At 43.3% G+C, this 27951-nt stretch overlaps 1 protein-coding gene across 1 annotated transcript in view; it reads right to left on the bottom strand.

Annotated features, from left to right (window-relative positions):
• LZTS2 (leucine zipper tumor suppressor 2) overlaps positions 1-26881 on the bottom strand; it is a 251618-nt gene extending 224737 nt beyond the window's left edge. Inside the window, exon 1 of the mRNA XM_030204779.1 lies at positions 26700-26881. The gene's annotated coding sequence lies outside the window, so the exon portion shown is untranslated. The remainder of the gene's footprint in view (positions 1-26699) is intronic.
• Between the last annotated feature and the right edge of the window lie 1070 nt (positions 26882-27951).

The raw sequence follows: 27951 nt of genomic DNA, 5'->3' as shown, positions 1-27951 counted from the left end.
GGCGACTAAAATGATAGCGGGGATGGGACGACTTCCCTATGAAGAAAGACTAAGGAGGCTAGGGATTTCAGCTTGGAGAAGAGACGGCTGAGGGAAGACATGATAGAGGTATATAAAATAATGAGTGGAGTGGAACAGGTGGATGTGAAGCGTCTGTTCATGCTTTCCAAAAATACTAGGACTAGGGGGCATGCGATGAAACTACAAAGTCTGCATAAGCGTTAAAAAAGGAGAAGATTTTATTTCGATTGTGAAAACTGGTGAAGTGCAAATAAGCATTCTGGTCTGTAGGTTTCTTCTATACAGATGTCTCAGTGGTACTGCCAGTCTTGTTTGGGTGATATGACATTTTGAATTTTAAGTTGGAATTTCTGGAGTTCAACCATGAATGAAAAAAATTGCAACTACTCTATGCTGCCCTTCCATATTATAAATATATCATCTAAGCAACGTTTATACAAATATATCTTATTTACAAATGAATGGTCATTCAAAAAAACATGGTTTCAAATGCAGCAAGATACAGATTCGCCAAATTGGGAGCCATAGAGGCCCCCATGGCGTTGGCTTTAAGCTGCTGCTAATATTGGTCTTTAAACCAGAAATAATTTTTGGTAACAGCAATTGTAGCGAATGTTAAGATCAAATAATTTTGAAACACAGGCTGTGATCATGGCTTCTAGTATGTGCACATCTCATAGAATAGGATTCATGCACCTAACTGCCTACAATTATGCTAGCTAATTGGCTGGTGTAAATATTCATACCTAAAGTTAGGCACATAACCGTGAACTTCACCCGTAATCGCCTAAGGGATAGCCAAGTGCACATAGCCAGGTATTCAGAGCCGGAGCCCAGACATGGTCCAGTACTGAATATCCAGGCATAACATTGGTGTTAGCTAAAAAAAAAAACGCCGAACTGTGCCAGCTGAATATTTTACACCTTTGGGTTTTATTAGTTCTTTGGAAAACCTCGTGTGTATTTGGGTAGTACCTACTTGTGTTCTGTTTGTTCTCCGTGATCCTTTTTTCAGTGAGCACTTGGCAAAAAGTCACTAATTGTTGTTTTGCCTTTAATGCATCGCTCATTTCCCTTTCCCATCCTCCCTTTTTCTAACATCTCTAAAATGGAAGCTTTTCTCTTGTGGGCCTTTCCTGCCTGGTCTCTGTACCCTTCTTCTCCAGCATTTCCACATGTTCTTTGCCCTTCAGATGTTGAGATGGCTCATTTTTTTGAATGCTAATCTTTCTGCCCTTACCTCATATAGCCAGCCCTTTTGCAAATTGTAGTAGCTAAGTACTGTTGTGTAGGCCTTAGGCCTCCTGTCTTTGTAAGAGCTCGCCCAAGACTGATAACTTCGTCTAATCTTTCTGCAGCGGACTGCTTAGCTTCATCGATCTCCTTTTTGAGGATAAGTGGAGGAGTGGCTTAGTGGTTAGGGTGGTGGACTTTGGTCCTGAGGAACTGAGTTCGATTCCCACTTCAGGCACAGGCAGCTCCTTGTGACTCTGGGCAAGTCACTTAACCCTCCATTGCCCCATGTAAGCCGCATTGAGCCTGCCATGAGTGGGAAAGCGCGGGGTACAAATGTAACAAAAATTAAAAAATGCAAGAATTCTATCCCGTTCATACCTTAACCTTCATTATCCAACCTGCAATGGGCTAAAGTATAAATCGCTTCATCCTTCTTCATCAGCTCACAATTATGGAACTCCTTACCAAAAGCTATAAAAACAATTCACAACCATCTACATTTCAGGAAATCTCTTAAGACTTTTGTTATTTGCAAAAGCCTACCCCAAAGCATGTGTCTCCACCTCTTGATTAACATCAATATAATGACAATTTTGGACTCATCCACCCTTCCCTTCTCTCCCTTGGTTTCCTGTTCCTTTCTTTCCTTCCCCATCCTCTCCTTTATTTCTTATGCAGGTTTAATGTTGTATTAGCTTAATTTACTGTATTGGCAGCCGCCTTTGCGGAGCAATGTAAGCCACGTTGAGCCTGACACAGTTGGGAAAATGTGGGGTATAAATGAGATAAATAAATAACGGCATCTGAACATGCAATTGCCGATGCAGAATTTGCGCTCATCATCCAGGCAACCATCTTTAGGAAAACTATAGAGAATTACTCCCTAAGAGGGCAGTTCTAACTATGCACCTTTACAGGTGCATATTTCAGTCACAAACTTGCACCCACGTTCCTTTGTAAAATACCAAGTAGCCAGGTATACACATAGGCATGAGCATTACGCCAACCATACAGCTGGCCAAATACCACCCCATGTATTCTGGAAATATACACATATGTGTAACTTTGTGCACCACCCACACTCTGCCCAGACACCACTGGCTACCTGCAAACTGCACGCCATCAAAAATATACACATAGTGACAGGCTGAAAGGCTTTGGTCAACACCAGACTCTCTCTACTTCAGGAAGCAAGTGGAAGCTTGGCTCTTCAACCAGGCCTTTAATGAAAGAACAAACTTACTAGTCACACATACACACAATGACACCGGCCATACATACTATAGCAGGACATTTACCCACTGCTACCCTAGCTGAGATCATTTTCAAGCACCATCCTGACCTCATGGGAAACTTTCTTTAAACTAGTCCCTTATTTTCTTACTCCTGTTACTCTATCTTATCTACCCACATGTGTCATCTTTGCTTACACCCTATGCTGTCTATTAAAATGTATTCTTGTGTTGACTTTTGGGCTTATTTTTGAAAGAGAAGGACGACCATCTTTCGACATAAAATCGGAAGATGGACGTCCTTCTCCCAGGGACGACCAAATCGGTATAATCGAAACCCAATTTAGGACGTCTCCAACTGCACTCCGTCGCAAGGACGGCCAAAGTTCAAGGGGGCGTGTCGGAGGCATAGCGAAGGCGGGACTTGAGCGTGCCTAACACTTGGACGTCCTTGACACATAATCGAAAAAAATAACGAAGTCCCTGACAAACTCTTGGACGTTTTCACCCAGACGTGTTTTTATTACGACTAAGGCACAAAAAGGTGCCCGAAATGACCAGATGACCACCGGAGGGAATCAGGGATGACCTCCCGTTACTCCCACAGTGGTCACTAACCCCCTCCCACCCTTAAAAAACATCTTTAAAAATATGTCGTACCAGCCTCTATACCAGCCTCAGATGTCATACTCAGGTCCATGACAGAGCATGCAGGTCCCTGGAGCAGTTTTAGTGGGTACTGCAGTGCACTTCAGACAGGAGGACCCAGGCCCATACCTCACCTACCTATTACATTCATGGAGGGAACAGCGAGCTCACCAAAACCCACCACAAACCCATTGTACCCATATATAGGTGCCCCCTTCACCCGTAAGGACTATGGTAGTGGTTTACAGTTGTGGGTAGTGGGTTTTGGGGGGAGTTGGGGGGCTCAGCACACAAAGTTAAGGGAGCTATGTTCCTGGAAGCAATTTATGAAGTCCACTGCAGTGCCCCCTAGGGTGCACTACAAATGCTGGCTCCTCCCACGACCAAATGGCTTGCATTTGGCTGTTTTTGGTTTCGAAAATCGACGAAAGTCATAAATGTCCATGTCTAGGGACGACCAAATCAAGGATTTGGATGTCTCTGATGGTATTTTCGAAATGAAAGATGGACGTCACACACACACATACATATACAGGCCAGTAGTCTGATCATTTACAAGAATACATGGCACCTAAAGATACTACAGAACTGCCCCATAAATGCTATGACTTACTGTTTAACACGCATTAAGACAGCGTTACAGGCATGCGTTAACATGGGGTTCCCATTCATACAGATTTTTGCATAATTGTGATCCACTAGCAAGAGTCCTGTCACAAAACAGTCACACAGAGCAAATTCTATGTTTCTTCCACTGCTGATCCCGTATGTCCCTGCTAGGACCTTAACATAACAGTTTGGTTATCCCATGGTTCTGCGTTATTTGTTTAGCTACTATTAGATCAAAAATATTCAGTGTAAATGGACCCGTGCTTTGGAATGCTCTTCCTTTATCTCAGAGATTAGAAAAATATCAGGAAAATTTTAAGAAGAACTTAAGAGTATTCTTGTTTCACAATATTTTTTCTTGACTTGAAATTCACCCCTCTGCCTTTGTGGTCTCTGATATCGACGTGGCACTCTTTCTGGTATCATTTCAACTATTGTAAAGATGCTGTACCAATTATTAATTTAAACTAATCTATATTTGGGATTAAAAAATACAATCTATTTCGTTGGTATGGCGGTATGTTTTTGTAAGTCTACATATACAATTCATTCACTTCTGTTATTAATTAGGAGAATCTCCACCTTATTTTCGAAAGAGATCGCAGGCCATCTTCCGACACAAATCAGGAGATGGCCAGCGATCTCCTGAAGTCAGCCAAATCGGTATAATTGAAAGCCGATTTTGGCCAGCTTCAACTGCGTTCTGTCACGGGGACGGTGAAAGTTCAAGGGGGCGTGTCGGCATGGTAGCGAAAGCAGGATGGGGCGTGCGTTGAGATGGCCAGCTTTGCCCAATAATGGAAAAAAAGAAAGCCGGCCTTGACGAGCATTTCGCCGGCTTCACTTGGTCCCTTTTTTTTCAGGTCCAAGTCCCCCCAAAAAATAGCCCAAACTGACCAGATGACCACCCGAGGGAATCAGGGGTCACCTCCCCTGACTCCCCCAGTGGTCACTATCCCCCTCCCACCCTCAAAAAAAAAAATTTTAAAAACTTTTTTTGGCAGCCTCTATGCCAGCCTCAAAATGTCATACTCAGGTCCATCGCACCAATATACAGGTCCCTGGATCAATTTTAGTGGGTGCAGTGGACTTCAGGCAGACAGACCCAGGCCCATCCTCCTCCTACCTGTTACACTTGTGATGGAAAATGGGAGCCCTTCAAAACCCACCCGAAACCCACTGTACCCTTAGGGCTATGGTAGTGGTGTATAGTTGTGGGGAGTGGGTTTTGGGGGGGGGTTCAGCACCCAAGGTAAGGGAGCTATGCACCTGGGAGCTATTTTAATTTTTTATTTATTTATTTTACTATTTAGAAGTGCCCCCTAGGGTGCCCGGTTAGTGTCCTGGCATGTGAGGGGGACCAGTGCACTACGAATCCTGGCCCCTCCCACAACCAAATGCCTTGGATTTGGCCGGGTTTGAGATGGCCGGCTTCGGTTTCCATTATGGGCAAATACCGAGGAGGCCATCTCAAACATTTGGGCAGCCCCAACCCTATTATCGAAAAAAAAAGATGGCCGGCCATCTTTTTCAAAAATACGGTTGGCTCCGCCCCTTCGCTGCACCGTCCTCGGAGATGGCCGGCGCCGTTCGAAAATGCCCCTCTCTGTGTCCCACTTTCTCAAGATCTCCATGTGTTCTTGGTGGTTAAGAAATGGTTTTTTTTTTTTCAAACTGCATCAAATTCAGTGAGTACAGCAGTTACTGGACAAGGGTGCACTGCGAATTGTTTTTCATACCATAGTCCCCTCTCAGAGTATTGATATGCTTTGTTAAAGGGTCTCATTCAGAGAAACTTAAGCAACTTTAATTAATTCAGAATGTGGCAGACAATTTATTATTTGGGCAAAGAAGTCTGACCACGTGACTCCCCTTTTGCAGGAGGAACATTGGCTGCCGATTGTCTTTCGTATCCCTTTTAAAATCTTGGTGTTGGGTTCATAAAATTTTACAGACAGGTTGTCCATCATTTCTCAGGCAATTTTTAATATCCTACACCCCGATTCGGGTTTTGTGGTCTGCTCAATAATCTCAATTACTTGCACCGTCTCTTCGTCAAGTCTCCCTTGTGTTCTTTGCGCAACTCAATGTCCCATGAACCAGTTACCAGGGTTTTTGTGGACAGAATCTTCTCAGATAACATCTGTTTGTTAAGGGCTCATTTATTCCATGAGGCTTTTAATACGGACATCTGGGGGGGGGGGTGGGGGGGGGCAAAAAGATGGAGGTTTATTTGCTTGGCTCTCATAGCAGTACTTTTACTTCTCTCTTTCCTTTCAAACTTTTTCTGATTTTATGCATTGTACTTCACTTTGGTGGATTCTTTTAAGAAGTCAATCAAATAAAAGAACCTGAACCTTGTTATGTCTAATAATTATGCTTATATTGTTATGCTCTTATTTTCTTTCTGTAAACCGCCTTGAAAGTTTTTGATTTGGCAGTACATCAAATAAACCTGAAACGTGCTAATACCACATTCTAACCACCAGGCTGTTCTTTATTCAGTTTCCCATTCTTTGTCAGGCATTCTGTTTCCAATTCCACAGAGAAACAAATGGGTTTCTTTGCACACTTGGTCTAGCTGAGCCATGCCCGAATTTCATTTTCTATACACTATGGCCAGGTGCTTCAAATCTGGCACCTGATGCTTGCATCCAGATCCAGGACAGCAAGCTGCTATCAGTGAGTGGACAGAATCAGGCAGTAGGGCAGCTACTATTAAACGAGCGGGCACGAGAGGAGCCGGACAGGACAGGAGCCGGACTCGGGCAGTAGAGCAGCCGCTAGCGAGAGGGCACGAGAAGAGCCAGACTCGAGCAGTACAGCAGCTGCCATCAGAAAGCATGAGAGGAGCAGGGTCCATTGGGAAAGCAGCCACTACTAGCACTGGGCTACCCTAAAGGAAGAGACCGGAAGAGTTATTGAGGAGGCAAGGGCAACTATAGGTAGTTCTAGGTTTGATCATGTGACTCCTGTGTTAAAACAACTACACTGGTTACAAGTGACAACATGGTTTTACCAAAGGGAAATTGTGCCAAACGAATCTCATTGCGTTCTTTGATTGGGTGACAGGAGAATTGAATCAGGGACGAGCTATGGACGTAATCTACTTAGATTTCAGCAAAGCTTTTGACAGGGTCCCCCACAGGAGGCTCTTAAATAAACTGGATGGGCTGAAGATAGGACCCGAAGTGGTGAACTGGATTAGGAACTGGTTGACGGACAGACACCAGAGGGTGGTGGTGAATGGAATTCGCTCGGAGGAGGGAAAGGTGAGTAGTGGAGTGCCTCAAGGATCGGTGCTGGGGACGATTCTGTTCAATATATTTGTGAGTGACATTGCCGAAGGGTTAGAAGGTAAAGTTTGCCTATTTGCGGATGATACTAAGATCTGTAACAGAGTGGACACCCCGGAGGAAGGGGAAAACATGAAAAAAGGACCTACGGAAGCTAGAAGAATGGTCTAAGGTTTGGCAATTAATGCGAAGAAATGCAAAAGTGACGCACTTAGGGAGTAGAAATCCACGGGAGACGTATGTGTTAGGCGGGGAGAGTCTGATAGGTACGGATGGGGAGAGGAATCTTGGGGTGATAGTATCTGAGGATTTGAAGGCGACGAAACAGTGTGACAAGGCGGTGGCCGTAGCTAGAAGGTTGTTAGGCTGTATAGAGAGAGGTGTGACCAGCAGAAGAAAGGGGGTGTTGATGCCCCTGTATAAGTCGTTGGTGAGGCCCCACCTGGAGTATTGTGTTCAGTTTTGGAGGCCGTATCTCGTTAAGGATGTAAAAAGTATTGAAGCGGTGCAAAGAAAAGCTATGAGAATGGTATGGGATTTACGTTACAAGACGTATGAGGAGAGACTTGCGGACCTGAACATGTATACTCTGGAGGAAAGGAGAAACAGGGGTGATATGATACAGACGTTCAAATATTTTAAAGGTATTAATCTGCAAACGAACCTTTTCCGGAGATGCGAAGGCGGTAGAACGAGAGGACATGAAATGAGATTGAAGGGGGGCAGACTCAAGAAAAATGTCAGGAAGTATTTTTTCACGGAGAGAGTAGTGGATGCTTGGAATGCTCTCCTGCGGGAGGTGGTGGAAACGAAAATGGTAACGGAATTCAAACATGCGTGGGATAAACATAAAGGAATCCTGTTCAGAAGGAATGGATCCTAAGGAGCTTAGCCAAGATTGGGTGGCAGAACCGGTGGCGGGAGGTGGAGATAGTGCTGGGCAGACTTATACGGTCTGTGCCCTGAAAAGGACAGGTACAAATCAAGGTAAGGTATACACAAAAAGTAGCACATGTGAGTTTATCTTGTTGGGCAGACTGGATGGACCGTGCAGGTCTTTTTCTGCCGTCATCTACTATGTTACTATGTAAGTTGCACAGCAAACACAATACAAGGTGTTGAAATTGAATTTATCAAGCATTACATCAGACAGTGACACGTTAATTATCACAGACAATGCAATTACATTGCCCTACACATCAGTTGCAATCTGAGAGTTTGAAGCCACTTTCTGTGGCAGGATTGAGTAGTCTGAATTAGGTGGAAACAAAAGCGAGTGCTTTTTCAGTATTAGATCCTTTGTAATGGAACAAGCTTGCCTGGCCACATGGAACTTTGTCCCAATGTATTACAGTTTAAGAAAGTTTTGAGAACGTCTGTTTTTTTGCAACTCTTTTCCAGTTTTTTTTTTTTTACTATGTAGCAGCCACTTTGTATGTTTAGAGTGCAGCCCCTGTATTTGTAGAATACTTTTTATGTATTTTTACTTTAAGTCACTCCCCCCCCCCCCTCCGTTTACAAAGCTGGGCTAGCGACTGTTGTACAGCAATACCAACACAGCCCATTCAAAGTGAATGGGCTGCGTTAACATTAGCACATCGGCAGCCGCTAGCACAGCTTAGTAAACGGAGGGGGGGGGGGGGGAGGGTAGTTTCAAGTGGGAAATAGATAAGATACTCCAAATACTTTCTTTATTCAAGTGATTTCTTCACATTTTCACAAAGACAGATATAAAAGGTTGGGTACACATTTAAAAATGTATTCGTACATTGCTCTATTGCTATGCCCCAAGTCATTAAGATTATAATTGTGAACCGCCCTGTTGAAAAATCTTTAACAAAAAAAATGTATGCTTTAAAGAAAACTTCAAGAAACTTAGCCTCTAAGAAAATTTTCTGGAGAGGAAGTAATACCTCTTAGAAACATGATGGCAGATAAAGGCCAAATGGCCCATCCAGTCTGCCCATCCTCTGAAACCCCTAATTCTTCCTGTTCCTAAGCGATCCCACATGCTTATCCCATGCCTTTTTAAACTCTGGAACAGTCCTAGACTCCATCGGGAGGCCATTCCACGCCTCCACCACCCTTTCTGTGAAATAATACTTCCTTAGGTTACTCCTAAGCCTATTCCCTCTTAACTTTGTCATATCCCCCCCCATTCCAGAGGTCTCCTTCATTTGAAAAAGGCTCTCTTCCTGTACATACATGCCCTTGAGATATTTAAACGTTTCTTATCATGTCTCCTCTCTTCCAGCGTAAACATGTTGAGGTTCATAAGCCTGTCCCTATAATTTTTGCATTCAAGACCGCTTACTAATTTCGTAGCCACCCTCTGGATCGACTCCATCCTGTTTATATCTTTCCGTAGTGTGGTCTCCAGAACTGCACGCACTACTCCAAACGAGGCCTCACCAGAGACTTTTACAACGGCACTATCACCTCCTTTTTCCTGCTGGTCATGCCTCTCTTTATGCACCTAAGCATCCTTCTGGCTTTGGCAGTCGCTTTTTCTACCTGTTTGAAAGCTTTAAGGTCATCAGACACAATCACCCCCAAGTCCCGCTCTTCCTTCGCACACTAAAGCACTTCACCCCCTATACTGTACCGTTCCCTCAGATGTTTGCGACCCAAGTGCATGACCCTGCATTTTTTGGGATTAAACCTTAGTTGCCAAATATCGGTCCATTCCTCTAGCTTCGCTAGGTCCTTCCTCATATCATTCACACCCTCCAGGGTGTCCACTCTGTTGCAGAGTTTAGTATCATCCGCAAAGAGACAAACCTTACCAGACAGATCTTCCGCAATATCGCTCACAAAGACGTTAAAAAGAGCCGGCCCCAGGACCGATCCCTGCGGTACTCCACTGACGACATCCTTTTCTTCAGAGCAAGCTCCATTTACTACCACCCTCTGTCTCCTACCATTCAACCAATTTTTTACCCAATCAGTTACTCTAGGTCCCGCACCGAGGGCACTCAATTTATTTATCAGTCGCCTGTGCGGAACCATGTCAAAGGCTTTGCTGAAATCCAAGTATACCACATCAAGCGCCCCTCCCACATCCAACTGTTTGGTCACCCAGTCGAAGAAGTCAGATTCATCTGACACGACCTACCACTAGTGAAGCCATGCTGCCTCGGGTCCCGCATTCCATGTAGTTCAAGAAATGTCACAATCCTCCTCTTGTCTTCCTGTTCCTTGCCTTGATTTTAATGCCAGATTTGTTCGCAATAAGAGCTTTTTTCTAAAACATCTGATAAATGAAAAACCAATTTGTGAATCACCTATTAATGAAACTTGGCTCACGGACAACGATTCCTCTGTTATGGATCTTTGCCTTCTTGGCTACAAAGCTCTATATTCTATATCAAGTAAGAAGTGGAGGACTTGCAATTTTTAAAATGTTTCTTTGACTCTATAAAACAACCTTTATAAAACTATCCCTGGGCTAGAAATGGTCTGTAAAATTTCCAGATTCAGTGTTTTCCAGCACTGCTAGTTAAGTTTAATTTTGATACATCGCACACTAGGGAACTGGAAAGATGCTCAAAATGTTTTTTGTGAATTTTTATTCCAACAGTCACTTTCTTTTAATTCTTTCACAATACTTGGAGACACTAGTTTGCATTTAGAAAATATAGAAGGCTCAGATGTATCAGAGTTTTTATTGGTTTAAAATTCTGTATCTCCGTCATTATGCTCACCTCTTCTGATTAACGAGAAAGATTAAACTTTCAGTTTTTTTAGCAATATTTTCAGGTTCCTTATCGCAGGTGTCCATCTCATTTGCTAGTTTGAAATTGGTACCTTGGTCTGATCACTTTTTGTGAGAATTTACACTTTCATTAACATTGGAGAAGGAAGATTTGGATTCCAAGTAAAAAAAACTGAACCAGGTAAACTGGAAAGAGGATCTCTCAACTAGATTTTAATATAGCTGGCCCCTTCACTTCTTAACAAATTGGTATAAGGCAGGGCCGCCGAGAGCCAGAGCCGGGCCATGGACAAGGCCGCCCACGGGCCCCCCCACCCGAGGTCATCGTCACCGCCGCCCCCCCCACCCACTACCGGGCCCTGAACTAACCTTAAACGCCTCCTTCCTTTCTTTTCACCACCTTCGCGGCAAGCAGCAGCAGGGCAGACCTCTCCTTCCTTCCATGCTCCGCCCTCGCGGACGTTACGTCAGGCGAGGGCGGGACACGGAAGGAAGGAGTGGCCTGCCCTGCTGCTGCTTGCCGTGAAGGTGGTGAAAGGAACGGAAGGAGGCGTTTAAGGTTAGTTAGTTCGGGAGCGACGGCGGGCGGGCCTGACTGCGGTGGCACCGGGCCCCCTCCGGAGGCTCGGGGACTTTTGTCCCCCCTGTCCCCCCCCTCTCGGCAGCCCTGGTATAAGGTACTCACTACTGTTGATGATTTGGCATCTCTGACTTTGAAAAATAAACAATGAGCACTTTGGGATACATCTGAATTATTTAAAATTGAAAAGGGACTTCTCATCAATTAGAACATTATTAGCATGTGTTAAAAAAATAGGCATGTGCTAAGTGCTAAAGATGCCCATAGGAATACGCTGCTGAAAACATTGGAGACTACCTTGAAACAGCACTAGGCGAAACATGGATCTATGTCAGTGATATTGGGTCTCCACCGCACATCATTTAATGTTGCTGAAAAGCTTAAGTATTAACTTTGAACTTAAAGACAGAATTGGAGAGGCTAAGATAAATGATATAAAAAAAAAAATTCAAAGAATTGGGATTGATGAGGATTCCGATACCGCCTCTCTTCAAAATGCTTGGCTCACAACAGCCATTTTAGAGGTTAGTACGTTAATCTGATGATCCTATAATAAGCGCCTCTGAGTGTTTAGTTATAATGAGGATGTAATTGAAGCTGAGTATATTGGAAGTAATTGACATAGGAATACATTGGCATCTTTAGCGTTTAATGCACGCCTATTTTTACAGCGCACTAAAAATGCCAGTGCACCTTACTAAAAGGCTCGCCCCCCCCCACCCCAAAGTGACCTTGTACAAAAAAAAAAAAAAAAACCCTCCAGTGGAAAGAAGCTACAAAACAATACAAGTTAACTATCAATGCAACTAAGAAAAATTACAATACTAACCAGATAGGATGTACCAATTTGAATTAGTAGGACCTTTTTGGTATAATTTAGGAATCTAATATCTTTCCTTCTTTCCGATTCTGATAATTGTGACTGCTATCCCTCAGCTGAAACATTAGCTTACAATTTTTCTGATGAAATAAGATCATAGTCTCCACTGTCCCCAAAAAAGGAAGCTCTAATCGCGTTTCCTAAGGTTAAGGATCATTCCAGTATAGCCATACCTGCAGACAGGTTATGGAATTTCTTCCCAGCAATTGACTCAATTGCCTTTTCTTTTCTCTTACATAGTTGTCCTGTCCATTTTATCTAATGGCAAATTCTGGACTGGCTTACTTCCTTTCAGAACAGCTACTGAAGATTGGCCACTTCCTAACATTTTTAGGTGTTATTGTTTTGACCCCCATTCTTAAAAAAAGGCAAATCTGGAGTCAGGTCAACCATCTAGCTTTAGACCTGTTGCAGGAAAGGGAATGGGACTTGATATACCACCTTTCTGTGGTTACATTCAAAACCGTTTACATATTATATACAGGTACTTATTTTGTACCTGGAGCAATGAAGGGTTAAGTGACTTGCCCAGAGTCATAAAGAGCTGCTGCAGTAGGAATTGAACCCAGTTCCCCAGGACCAATGTCCACTGCATTAACCACTAGGAAGAATAACCACATTGGGTCAGACCAATGGTCCATCTAGTCCAGTATCCTGCTTCCAACAGTGGCCAATTCAGGTCACAAGTACCTTGCAGAATCCCAAATAGTAGCAACCTTCCATGCTTCCAATCCCAGGGCAAGCAGTGGCTTCCCTTATGCCTATCTCAATAGCAGACTACAGAATCCAGGAAACTGTCCAAACCTTTTTTAAACCCAGACGCACTAAGCGCTGTAACCATATCCTTTCGCAACAAGTTCCAGAACTTAAATATTTGTTGATTGAAAAAATATTTCCTCACTAGTAAAAAAGGTCCGTTTCTGGAGCAAATGAAACGGGCGCTAGCAAGGTTTTCCTCCCCCCACCCCTTCGTCGTTGTGAAGTCACTGACGCCGTTGCTCTGCACCTCGTCAACGCACCTTCATCACCTTCTTCGTTCTGAAGCTACTGATGCCATTGCTCCGCCCTCGACGTCATTACGTTTGACGCGAGAGCCCAGAGACTTGATTTCGGTGGCTTCACCACCACAAACCTTTCATTAAGGAAGTGACGTCAGTGGCTTGGCTTCAGTGACGTCAGTGTCTTCAGAACGTTGAGGGTGAGTTTTATTATATAGATATTCATTTTAGTATTTCCATGTAACTTCCCCGAGTGTCCCCTAGTCTTTGTACTTTGTAAAAGAGTGAAAAAATAAATTCATTTTTACCCATTCTACACCACTCAAGATTTTGTAGACCTCTATCATATACCCATCCCCCCAGATGTCTCTTTTCCAAGCTGAACAGTCCTAACCTCTTTAGCCTTTCCTCATATGAGAGGAGTTCCATCCCCTTTATCATTTTGGTCACTCTTCTTTGAACCTTTTCTAATTCCGCTATATCTTTGAGATATGGCGACCAGAACTGAATGCAATACGGTGAGGTTGCACCACAGAGTAACACAGAGGCATAATATTCTTTGTCTTATTTTTCATCCCTTTCCTAATTCCTAGCATCCTGTTTGGTTTTTTTGGCCGCTGCTGCACACTGGGCAGAAGATTTCAGTGTATTATGATGACAACAAGATCTTTTTCTTGGATGCCGACTCCTAAGGTGGACCCTAGCATCAAGTAACTATGATTAGGATTATTATTCTTAATGTGCATCACTTTGCATTTGTCCACATTAAATTTCATCTACCACGTGAATGCCCATTCTTCCAATTTCCTAAGGTCTTCCTGGAGTTTTTCAGTCTGCATGGGTTATAACAATTTTTAGCAGTTTTGTACCATCTGCGGGGATAGTGCTGGACAGACTTATACGGTCTGTGCCCTGAAGAGGACAGGTACAAATCAAGGTAGGGTATACACAAAAAGTAGCACATATGAGTTTGTCTTGTTGGGCAGACTGGATGGACCATGCAGGTCTTTTTCTGCCGTCATTTCATTTTACTATCTGCAAATTTAATCACCTCACTTGTCGTTCCAATTTCCAGATCATTTATAAATGTTAAATAGCAGCGGCTAGGGCTCTTCAGCTGGGAGAAGAGACGGTTGGGGGGAGATATGATAGAGGTATATAAAATACTGAGTGGAGTGGAACAGGTAGATGTGAATCGCTTGTTTACTCTTTCCAAAAATACTAGGACTAGAGGGCACACAAAGAAGCTACTAAGTAGTAAATTTTAAACAAATCAAAGAGAATAACTTCACTCAACAAGAAATTAAACTCTGGAATTCACTTCCAGAGAATGTGGTAAAAACGGTTTAGATAATTTCCTAAAAGAAAATTCCATACGCCATTATTAAGATGGACTTGGGAAAACCAACTGCTTATTTCTAGGATAAGCAGCATAAAGTCTATTTTCCTGTTCTGGCATTTTGCCAGGTACTTGTGAACTGCATTGGCCACTGTTGGAAACAGGATACTGGGCTTGATGGACCTTCGGTCTGCCCAGTATGGCAATGCTTATGTTCTTCTTGTCCCAGTACAGATCCCTGCGGCACTCAACTATTCATCCTCCTCCATTGAGAAGAGTGGTCATTTAACCCTATCCTGTGTTTTCTATCCATTAACCAGGTCCTAATCCACAACAGAACATTGCCTCCTAGCCCATGGCTTTTTAATTTTCTCATGAGTCCCACACGACGAACTTCGTCAAAAGCTTTCTGAAAATCTAGATACTGTTTATTCACCCCTTCAAAGAAATGAAGCAAATTGGTGAAGCAAGACTTCCCTTGGCTGAATCCATGCTGACTCTGTCCCATTAAACCATGTTTGTCTATGTGTTCACTAATTTTATTCTTTATAATAGTTTGGCACTGAAGTTAGGCTGATTGGTCTGTAATTTCCCAGATAACCCCTGGAACCCTTTTTTAAAAATCAGCATTACATTGGCCATCCTCCAATCTTCTGGTTCTAAAGACGACTTTAATGACAGATTACAGATCACTAACAGCAGATCAGCAATTTCATGTTTGAGTTCTTTCAGTACCATAGGGTGTGTACCAACCGGTCCAGGTGATTTACTACTCTTTAATTTGTCGATTTGGCATAATATCAGAGGCTACTGTGACAGAATTATTGACTGAATTTTTAGGATATTACAATTGTTTAGGTCCCTTACAATTTGGATTTAGATCCTTCTACAGTACTCGAACTATGCTTGCATTTGTATCAGACGCCAAAACTTCCTCATCTAGGAGGTAAAGCCATGATTCTAATACAATTTGACTTTACAGTGGCATTTGACACAGTTTAAACAAAATATTATAATCAATTAAGTGGTCTCGGTATTTCAGGTTATGTTATAGAACGTCGCCAAACCATTTTACTCAAGACACAATAAAGTTAAAATGAAAGACGAGTTGTCAGAGTTGGATACCTCAATGTGGGGTATCCCAGGGTTCTCCACTCTCACCCATATTTTTCAGTGTTTATATTAATTAATTTGACTATGATTTTGCCACTGTTGAGGTGAAATTTTATTCATACGCCAACACTATATTTCTCTTAGTTCCTGTGGATGACAACTCAACCATCACTCATCTAGAGTGACTAACAGTATTTCGATCAAGGATTATAGTAAAATTCATGGTTTTTAAGTCAATAAAAGGATTTTAAAAAGACTTTTTTGACTGTCATTCTGATAAACTTGTTCCTGATGAGTTAACAATACCAAACGGATTGTCACTTAAGGTGGAACATATCTCTAAAGTTTTGGGTGTTCTGGATACAACTATCACTTGAACCACAGGTACTGTACTGTATTTAAAAATTGTCAACTTTGTACCTCTTGTCCCTTGTTTATGGAAGAATATTTCTCTTTACTGGTTCAGGCACTCATTTTGAGTTATCTGGACTATTACAACTAAACTTTGTTCTAAGCTTCAGATACTTCAAAATACCGCAACTAATCTGATTTTTTTATCTGAAAGAATTAGCTACTCCTGCCCTGATTCACTTACACCAGTTACCTTTGAAGCTCATATTAGTTGTAAAATTACCATGTCTGATATATAAAATCTTTGAAGGATCAAACCCAGAATACTTAATTGGTTTGTTTTCATTTCCCAATGGGTGATTTGTTTTCCATTGCCCAATGGTTCCAGATCATCCAGAACTAAGAACTCTTGTTTAATTTAATTTTCCTTCAGTATCAGGTGTGCATGACAAGATATTAGAGAACTCAGTTTGTTACCAAGCTATTCAAGTCTGGTGTTCTTTACCAAAAAATTAAGAACTCATAACACCTAGTATACCCTTTTGGAAATGTTTGAAGACATATTTGTTCAAGAAATATGCAGTATAAATTTCTTTTCCCCTTTACATAAATACATAAAAACAGTGTAATAATCTGCACTTCCCCAGCTGCAAAGGCCTAAAATACAAGTTAATGCACGCGTCAAACTTTACCTACTTGAGCACACAATTTTGGAAGGCACTGCCGCGCAACTTAAAAACGATCTATGAACTAACAAACTTCCGCAAACTACTGAAGACCCATCTCTTTAACAAGGCATACAACAAAGATCAACCAATGTGAATATACGCAGCTCCCCCACATACATTCAGAACTATCTCTCTATATAAAAGGCAACACCAACGTTCTATGAAGCCTCCAGCCGGAAGTGTGAAGGGGGCGAGATATCCGGTTTCCCTATGAGTGTCTGCCCCGCCCTCTCTGTAACACAGTCAGTGAAGGAAAACAGCAGAGCACGAAATCAAATCGCTGGCTCTGTAACAGTGAAGGACTCAGAGGGGGGAGGGGAGAGAGGCCAGAGGGCAGGGACACACACACTCCCACATGCACACAGAAGAAAACCTTGCTAGCCCCCATTTCATTTGCATGAGAAACGGGGCTTTTTTACTAGTCTCCAATAGTATCTATTTTATTCTTGTTACATTTGTACCCTGCGCTTTCCCACTCATGGCAGGCTCAATGCGGCTTACATGGGGCAATGGAGGACGTCAGACTCACAGAAACAGAAGCCTGCGCAGCCTTGTACATGGAATGTTGCTAGTGGAATAGCAACATTCCATGTAGAATCTCCAATAGTAGCAACATTCTATTTAGAATCTCCAATAGTAGCAACATTTCATGTAGAATCTGAAAGAGTAGTAACATTCCATGTAGAATCTCCAATAGTAGCAACATTCCATGTAGAATCTCTCTATATAAAAAGCAACACCAACGTTCTATGAAGCCTCCAGCCGGAAGTGTGAAGGGGGAGAGATATCCGGTTTCCCCATGAGTGTCTGCCCCGCCCTCTCTGTAACACAGTCAGTCAGTGAAGGAAAACAGCAAAGCACGAAATCAAATCGCTGGCTCTGTAACAGTGAAGGACTCAGAGGGGGGAGGGGAGAGAGGCCAGAGGGCAGGGACACACACACTCCCACATGCACACAGAAGAAAACATTGCTAGCCCCCATTTCATTTGCATCAGAAACGGGGCTTTTTTTACTAGTCTTACAATATCTGCATGTCATACTACTATCACATTTTGTCATTACCATGTTACCCAAATTTCCTTCTTGTTATACTACTAGTATGTTTTTTCATCAGCATGTTGCACAAGATCCTTCTATAACACTAAATGTCTATTTTCTAATATATTTACACCACTCATGATGTATTGTAAGCCACATTCAGCCTGCAAAGAGGTGGGAAAATGTGGGATACAAATGCAATAAATAAATAAATAAATAAATAATAATTGTGGCCTTACGAGACTGGGAGGCTGGGCATCTAAATGGCAGATGATGTTTAATGTGAACAAGTGCAAAGTGATGCATGTGGGAAAGAGGAACCCCAACTATAGCTACGTAATGCAAAGTTCCACGTTAGGAGTCACCGACCAAGAAAGTGATCTCGGTGTCATTGTTGATGATACACTGAAACCTTCAGCTCAGTGTGCTGTGGCAGCTAAGAAAGCAAATAGAATGTTAGGTATTATTAGGAAAGGAATGGAAAACAAAAGTGAGGACATTATAATGCCTTTGTATTGGTCCATGGTGCGACTGCACCTCAAATATTGTGTTCAATTCTGGTCACCGCATCTCAAAAAAAAGATATAGTGGAATTAGAAAAGGTACAGAGAAAGGCGATAAAAATGATAAAGGGGATGAGACGACTTCCTTATGAGGAAAGGCTGAAGCAGCTAGGGCTCTTCAGCTTGGAGAAAAGATGGCTGAGGGGAGATATGATAGAGGTCTATAAAATGAGTGGAGTGGAACGGGCAGACGTGAATCGTTTGTTTACTCTTTCCAAAAATACTAGGACTAGGGGGTATGCAATGAAGCTACAAAGTAATAAATTTAATAAGAATTAGAGAAAAAATTTCTTCACTCAACATGTAATTAAACTCTGGAATTTGTTGCCAGAGAATGTGGTAAGGGCAGTTAGCTTAGCAGGGTTTAAAAAAGGTCTGGCCAGCTTCCTAAAGGAAAAGTCCATAGACCATTATTAAATGGACTTGGGGAAAATCCACTTCTTATTTCCAGGATAAGCAGGTGTATTGAACTTTTGGGGGATCTTGCCAGGTATTTGTGACCTGGATTGGCCACTGTTGGAAACAGGATACTGGGCCTGATGGACCTTTAGTCTGTCCCAGTGTAGCAATACTTATGTACCTTTTTGGGAGTTGGTGGAATACGAACAACATTACATTACATAAGGGTACCGAGTATCTGGGCTCTGTGAAGCCTTTGGCCATACCCAGAATGTAGCGGCTTGCTGCTCAGTTAGTTAACCAGGTAGTGGACTAAATAATGGGTTGCCTGCTAACAACCCCCCCCCCCCCCCCGGGAAGCACTGTCACCCTTCCAAACTAACCCCCCCCCACACACACACACACACACATGATCCAACCCTCCCCTCCCCACCAAAAATTGATTGCCCCCCCCCCCACCACTGATCGCTGCCTCATGCAGACCACATCCTGGACCCCCCATGCCCTTCCTTGCAAACCAGTGGTGATCCCCACTTGCTCCTGCCCATTGCAGGCCCTCCATCGAAATGGCAGCTAAGACTTCTAGCTGTAGTACTGTGACACTGACCCTAGAGGTCATGGTGCAATTTTGACAGAGGACCCACAATGGGCAGAATCAAGTGGGATCACGCCTTCCCTGACAACCCCTGGACCGCCACTGGTTGGGGGGGGAGGGGAAGGGGAGGCAACACAGCTCTTAGGGGTGGGGGGAGAGAAGATTATGACATTTAATCAGCAACCTAGAAGTTATGTGGGTGCTGGTCGAGATTCAGTGATGGCACCCACATAAGTAAGTGGCCAAAGTCAGGACTACTCTTTATGCAGTCGTATCCTGCAGCTCAATTATGCAAGCGCCATAACACATATGGAGTGGAGGAGTGGCCTAGTGGTTAGAGTGGTGGACTTTGGTCCTAGGGAACTGGGTTCGATTCCCACTGCAGGCACAGGCAGCTCCTTGTGACTCTGGGCAAGTCACTTAACCCTCCATTGCCCCAGGTACAAATAAGTACCTAAGCCGCATTGAGCCTGCCATGAGTGGGAAAGTGCGGGGTACAAAAAAAATATGGCCCATGCCCGCATAACTGCCAGCCCTCCCCCTTCTCTGCCCAGACTTGACATCATTCTTAAGTGCAGCTGAATATCCACAGTTAGCCTGTAGATTATGATTGAAGGGGGCAGGAGTCTCCTGCCCACTTGGAACATTTTAAACATCAACCCAGTAAGTTTTATGAGCCAACATTATTTTTGTTTGAAGCTTTTACAGACTTGATTAAACAGAATTTTCAATCAATCACACTTGGATAGGTTGCCTATACACATTATATCCTATGAAAACATGAAGAAAGCTTTCTTTGACACAATGCAAGTACTATAGCAAATGTCAGCAATAAACCTGAGAGACCTAATATCATATTCCACATACCCTGGATTAAAACAAGGTTCATTGACATGGTGTGCAGAAAACTAACCTCATTCCTGGTGCAGTGCTGAGGACTGGGCCCACCAAGAGAAAATGTTGAACCCAGTCCTCACCACTGCACCAGCAATCCTCCCCTTCCCCCATTCAACTTGCAAAAAAATAAAATGTTGGTCCCCCATTCTATCCAGCAAGCCCTTGCCCCTCCCCCCTTCTTCAAGTTTACTGAGGTCTTTATGGGTTCAATTACTCCAGTCCCAAGACATCCAAGATGGCGCCAGTCCACTGCGACACTTCCGTTCCCCAGCATGACCTGCAGCTCTCATGTGCAGAGCAGATACCAAGATAACAACACAAAACCCCAATATCACAAAATGAACTGCCTTTCATATACCATGAAAACGTGGTTGTTCTAAGTTGAATGGTCTGGAAGATAACATGCACACAAAACAGGAAATAGATAAGCAACATTATTTTGGAAAGGAAAAAAGTGCCAAAAACCAGAAAAAACACTTAACAAAAAAGGTTTTTTAAAAGTCTGCAATCAAATGCTATAGGGAAATGTTTCTGCCTTGGCTTCTAAAGGTTGAGCCAGCACTCAAGTTTTCTAAAACCTTTTCCAGCCCTGTATACAGATGTACACACACACAAAGAAAATATGAGATACTAGAAGAACAACAGGAAGGAGTCTAATGTCAAGTTGCATCTCAACACATGAATACCCAAAACAATAACTTTACCTCTCCTTATCTATTTATAGAAACCTACAGATCAGCACACTCAATCCTCAGTCCCGAGCAGATCCCTAGGCACAGGAGGCTGAATGCATAATTAACATGTTTTATTCCGCATTCATCCAGAATGAAACCAATCGAGTTTGCAAAATCTAAAATAGATTTTTTTGTGCATGTCAAATGTTTACATAGACGTACCAGACACTCTCTCCAGAGCCTTAAAAAACCTGTGCGAGGGCCAGATTCTGCTACAAGGAAGGGTTGGAAAATGTTATCCACCGCTCTCAAGAGAAGCGGGAGCACTGTATGTACCCTGTGAGTATCAAAGATCCCAGGATGCTTCTTGTGAAGCATGTGAGCCGATTCACTCTATGCCAAGTTAAACAGCAGAAAGCTAAGTCAGTGATGTACTAGCAGACATTAAAGGCTGGGGGGAAAGGCTGCAAGGGAGCAGAGACGTGAGAAAGATCACTTTTAAGTCAGGCCAGAAAATGGGGCATCCATCCAAATGTTAGAAAAAGTCTGACAGAGAGCCCCAGAACTAATAAAAAGCACTACAAAGGTTTTACATATGTGAAAAAACTGTGACTAAACTGGGGCTGTTTTCCTCAGAGGGAAAAAAAATCATTCTAGAGGGATTTAACGGCACATTAGAAATATATCAGCAATCTGCAAGCCCCCCTTTCTACTCCAGGAAGCAGAACAAAAGCTAAGAGGCATCTTCTGAGCTTAAGGGGAACCAGATTTCACCATGTTTAAAAGGAAAGGGAATTTTTATTCAGTGTTTCGGGATGCGTCATGCTTTATTTATGAGCAGCCTTCCTTAAATGAGTTCAGCCCAACATGGTTTATAATACATTAGTAATTATATCACAATAAATAACAGATCGATAAAAATGCAAAGCACACAGACAGGGCATCTTTCAAAGCATCTGCATGGGGTGGATACGTCACTAGTTCCTGGAGCTCGTCGACGCTGTGGGCGAGTTTACACTTCCAAAAAAATATTACCCTTTATGAAAGGGGAACCATGATAAGCAACGAGAGAGAGATTTATGGATTGGACAAAAGGAAAAGATGATATCAGAAAAATACCTATACAATCGCCAGTATTCTGAACTCAGTTATTTTTGCATTTGCATCAGTCTTACAGTCTGTGCTAAATCACTCAAGTCTCAGCATCTTGTTTTTTTTTTTCTATTATCTTATGGGGCAATTTTATAAAAAGGCTCCCCAGTGCCACTTGGTGAGAGTCTATTCTGTAACAGTATCTGGGCACCCAGGTTCCATTACAAAATGACAAGAAAACCAAAGAACACCAGTGTAACCCGGCATCAGCACCCTGCAGCTATACCAGCCATAGAGCCAATGTAACTGGGCACGCTTAACTTACTGTATTTTATAAGTTACATGCAGAAATGGAAGGCCCGTCCGTGTTCTGCCCCCATATATAAGAACAGAAGAAGAATATCCATACTGGGATCAGACCAATGGTCCATCTAGCCCAGTATCCTGTTTCCAGCAGTGGCCAAGCCAGGTCACAAGTACCTGACAGAATCCCGAACAGATGCAACATTAAATGCCACCAATCCCGGGACAAGCAGTGGCTTCCCCATGTCCAGCTCAATAACAGACTATGGAGTTTTCCTGCAGAACTTGTCCAAACCCTTTTGATACCCTAACTGCTGCAAACACATCTTCCAGCAACAAGTTCCAGACCTTACATAAGTACATAAGTACATAAGTAATGCCATACTGGGAAAAGACCAAGGGTCCATCGAGCCCAGCATCTTGTCCACGACAGCGGCCAGTCCAGGCCAAGGGCACCTGGCAAGCTTCCCAACGTACAAACATTCTATACATGTTATTCCTGGGATTTTGGATTTTTCCAAGTCTCTTTAGTAGCGGTTTATGGACTTGTCCTTTAGGAAACCGTCCAACCCCTTTTTAAACTCTGCTAAGCTAACCGCCTTCACCACATTTTCCGGCAATGAATTCCAGAGTTTAATTACACGTTGGGTGAAGAAGACTTTTCTCCGATTTGTTTTAAATTTACTACACTGTAGTTTAATCGCATGCCCCCTAGTCCTAGTATTTTTGGAAAGCGTGAACAGACGCTTCACATCCACCTGTTCCACTCCACTGTTCCAGACCTTATCTATTCATTGAATGAAAAAATATTTCCTCCTATTTAAAAATATTTCCATGTAATTTCATTGAGTGTCCCCTAGTCGTTACACTTTTTGAAAGATTAAAAAAAACAATTTTGATTCACTTTTACCCAGTCTACATTTACCGCTGCTCTTTCACACCATGCTACCAAGGCACATCCTTACACAACAGCGCTTACGAGAATAAATGCTCATTTTTTTTTTTACATTTATGCGTACAAACTCTTTAGAACACGTGATTTTCCACTGCACTATATCCAGTTTCGGAATGAACATAAAATGTATATTTTTACATCTTTATTTTTGCTTTTATCGTCATTTTTATTTTTGATGGAATGCTGATTTGTTGCACTCTGCTTTGAATGAGTGGTATATAAATGACATAAACTGCACAACCGTATATTCCCAAAATGACACAAAGCTTTTTTTTTGTTGTTTGCTTAAGTGTCAGTGGGGTATGAAGATGTGGTGAAGATTCAAGGGATCGTGCTCAGCCAGCGACTTCAGTCGCTCATTATAGTTAAGGTCAGGAAGGAATTTTTTTTCCTGTGGTAGGTAGCCATGTCCACAGCATATATAGCTAATTTTGGAGCCCATTACAAAAAGCTGTGCAGTAGAGCCAGTGACTACATGCCTTCTACCTCTGAGTTTTCCACAATTAGCCACAGAATACAGTATTTACTGCCACATTAAAATCACATCAGTAATCAGCAGCACAGTGAAAGATATCATCCCACCTGTCAGTCAGCAGTGACTGGCTCACACACTGACAGGTAGGATTACATTGGCGGGGGGGGGGGGGGAGAGCAAATTGCAACCGGACCCCCCCCCCCTTCTCTACTGTCTAGTGGCATCCCTCCTGCCCTCCTTGAATTAAACAAAATCCCTGGTGTCTAGTGGGGACCCTCCCCCCCGACCCCTCACCAAGGCCCCCCCATACCTCAAAAGAAGCAGGAGTGATATCCCCTTGCTCCTGCCTCCTTTGAGGTATGAGGGTCTGGGGGATCTCAGTGAGGGGTCAAGGGATGGGATGTCACCACTAGACACCAGGGACTTTTGTTTAATTCAGGGAGGGCAGGGGGTGCCACTAGACACCACGGAAGAATAATGTGGGAAGGGGAGCCACTAGACTACCAGGGCTTTTTGGTTATTGTTGGGGTAATAAGGGGGGGTCACATCAATTTAGGGATACAGGAAGGAGGCAGCAGACTACTAGGGAGGTGTGCACAAAGCTACTGGGAACAGGGGGCTCCCCTTAACCCTTCAACGCCACCTCAGACCTGGCCGACAAATTTCTCACACTGCAGAGGACAATACACAGGCTATTAGTTTGTATTGCTGCGCACTTGCTAACAGCCTGTTTACCATCTATTTAACTACGTTGTATGTTAGTATCTACTGTAGGAGTTCATATCGGTGCTAAACCCCTTTCTGCATCTTGTGGCCCCATAACGAGCGCAGAGACTGCTCATTAACTGACGTTGCAGCCAGTGGTAACTTTCTGCATGGGCCTCTTTGTACTTAATTCTGGAGAGTTTTTAGTTAACCTAGGAAAATGTGTCCCAGATGTCATACTGGCATTCAGGCAAGAAAGCCGTTCAACTTCCCTGCTCCAGAAAATATTTCCATCATTGCCCCTTACTGGCCCCCTGCTAAAGTCCCAAAATTAAAAAAAAAAAAATATATATATATATATATCTACTGCTAAGAATACACCATAGTTCAGCAGTACAAGCCTTCAGAAGTATCCACTAGCCTTCCCCTATATTTTTCTTCCTTCTACTTATTCAAAATAAAAGATATAAGCACCTTTTCTTCTGGCTACACCACTTTTTCTCATCAAGCCCCTTTTCAGTGCCTCTGCCAAAACTGGCCCGTCACAGGGCAGCACCCTGTTTCACCAAAATTAATAACGAATGTAACTAAGCAGAAAACAACTTTCAAACTCCTAAAATTAAATCCGACATCAAATCAGAAATCACATGCTAAAACAACAAAAAAGGTGTGCAAGGGTTAATGATTTCTGTTTTAAGTGCCAACCAGGGACTGACTGACCAATGGAACAATAGAGCAGTGCCCAAGGGCCCACTCTCCACTAGCTTCCATCTAATTTAGGCATGGAGAACAAAAAATGAGTAGGTTATGCCTTTGTATCGCTCCATGATGCGACCGCACCTCGACTATTGTGTTCAATTCTGGTTGTCGCATCTCAAAAACGATATAGTGGAATTAGAAAAGGTGCAGAGAAGGGCGATGAAAATGATAACGGGGATGGGATGACTTCCCTATGAGGAAAGGCTAAAGTGGCTAGGGCTCTTCAGCTTGGAGAAAAGGGAGCTGAGGTGAGATATGATAGGGGTCTATAAAATAATGAGTGGAGTTGGAACGGGTAGACGTGAAGCGTCTATTTATGCTTTCCAAAAATATTTGGACTAGGGGACGTGCGATAAAGCTACAAAGTAGTAAATTTAAAACGAAGCAAAGGAAATTTTTCTTCACTCAACGTGTAATTAAACTCTGGAATTCGTTGCCAGAGAATGTGGTAAAGGCGGTTAGCTTGGCAGAGTTTTAAAAAGGTTTGGACGGCTTCCTAAAGGAAAAGTTCATAGCCCATTATTAAATTGGATTTGGGGCACATTCACTAGTTCTGGGATAAGCTGTATAAAATGTTTTGTAATTTTGGTGGATTTTTCCAGGTATTTGTGACCTGGATTGGCCACTGTTGGAAACAGGAAGCTGGGCTTGATGGACCTTTGGTCTGTCCCAGTATGGCAATACTTATGTAATCACTTTTGATTGGTGGTTAAGAGCCCATGGCCCTTATTGCCCATGGGCCCAGCAAACTATCAGTTCACCCCTGCTGCCAATTCCTTTCCATTGCAGATACTGCTAATTCTTGAAAGTGCAAACGAAAATTACAAAAGCCCAATACTTCGTCCCTGCGTACCCCTGGGACGTTTGGACACTGTTCCACGGAAGCAACGAGCAGAGAAGCTCCATATCCTGCATATTATATACTTTTCAGATATGTACTCTGGAATGGCCAGCGTTCTTCACCTCTTTGCATCCTAGAAGTGGCTGCACAAATGCTGGGAAGCGTTCTGACCTCTTGATAAAGCTTCTGTGTTTTAAAAGTCGGTTGTAAGTCAGACGATAACAGGAAGCCCACACGCCAAAATACTAAACACTGAAGTTACTGTATGCAAAAGTGCTGACTCGGTGCTTTTTCACCAGCCCCACGCCACAGACAGGACCAGATGAACCAAAAATTCAGTTAATTCCGATTTTATACCAAACCAAAAATCTTGCGTAAAAAAACATGCACTTCCCCTAAAACATAAGCACTTTCATGAACTGCACATACTGTTGCCCCCATTTAAGAGGGCACCACCACCCTCAGACGTCACTTATTCCAGATATCAGCATTAAATTTCCCTCACCAGTCCAGATCCCACTTCTTTGCTTTCAAATTCGACTAAGAAACTGCAATTCATTGCATCGCCCCCAAAAAAGCACAGGGCTACCTACCCCTTGCACAAATTATATATCTAGTTTTGGGTTTTTTTTTACGCCGACTTCCTTGCTCACTTACCCCTGACGAACAGTCGGGCTTCCAGGACTCCGGCACAAAACCGATCGGCGACTCCCCGGACCCGAAGCAAAGTGGATCAGAAGTACCGAAACCGTTCTAACAAGCGCAGCCCATAGCGCTCCGCATAGCTCCAACCTGTCCCCAGACTCCTCCAACCCGCTTTCGCCTTTCGGCTGTCCCCGAAGAACTGGAACCGAACCCCAACAACAGCACCCAATCACCAGCCCCGCCTATCTCCCTGCAGATGTGCTCCAATCACCCCGAGAGGAGGAGCCTCAGTAGGCTCGAGAGGCGGGGGCGCAGGGACTGTGTTTCTAAAAGCGCTCTGACTCCGCCCCCCCCCCCCCCCCCCCCGAGCGTGGACTTTTTTTCCCCACATGTGCCTGAGAGGAAAATAATGTGAGTCAAACCATCACCCTTGTGATTAAGAAGCAATATATAGAAAATAAAAACAAAAACTAAGGAGAACTGCATCCCCCTGTAAGGTCGAGGTCTTTTTTTAAAACCTGCGTGTGACCAAGCAAGTAGACTTCTGGCCTCCAAAATTCCTGCCTCACTCTCAATATGGTTAATGGAGGGGGGTGGCACCATCCTCTTTGTCATTTTTCCCTAGAAATCATTTTAGAAGTCTAATGTGGTAAGTACACAGAGCTCCACACTAAACTCCAACTTATATTACTACTACTAATCATTTCTATAGCGCTACTAGATGTACGCAGCGCTGTACACATTATATGCAGATACTTTTTCTGTCCCTAGAGGGCTCACAGTCTAAGTTGTTGTACCTTGGGCAATGGAGTGACTTGCCCAAGCTCACAAGGAGCTGCAGTGGGAATTGAACCCAGGTTGCCAGGATCAAAGTCCCCTGCACTAGCCATTAGGCCACTCCTCCATAAGTGGCTGAAACCTGACAACTTGCTGCACTGCTCAAACAGCAGGGGAAGGAGGCTCATGCAGTGTGGGGTGGGGGGGAGGGCTTGGGCAGCTTTTTAGAGTGGGCTTTAAGGGCCCCCCCCCCCCCTTCGTGGTTATATATTTGCATATATAAGTTGGAGTTTAGTGTGGTGCAATGTTGTTTATATACTCCGACTGAATTGGTTTTCCCCCCCTTTTTTGTAAGAAAGTACACAGAGCTGCCAAGTTTCCCGGTTTCCAGGAGGGAGATTTTTTGGCCAGTCCTGCTTTTGAACTTACATCCAAAAGGCAGTGTGGGATTTGTAGTTCATTTATTTGAAATCAGTGCTGCAGGCCC

Source organism: Microcaecilia unicolor, chromosome 5 (genome assembly GCF_901765095.1).
Source record: "Microcaecilia unicolor chromosome 5, aMicUni1.1, whole genome shotgun sequence".
Classification (NCBI taxonomy): Eukaryota; Metazoa; Chordata; class Amphibia; order Gymnophiona; family Siphonopidae; genus Microcaecilia; species Microcaecilia unicolor.
This window is presented reverse-complemented; position numbering and strand designations above follow the sequence as displayed.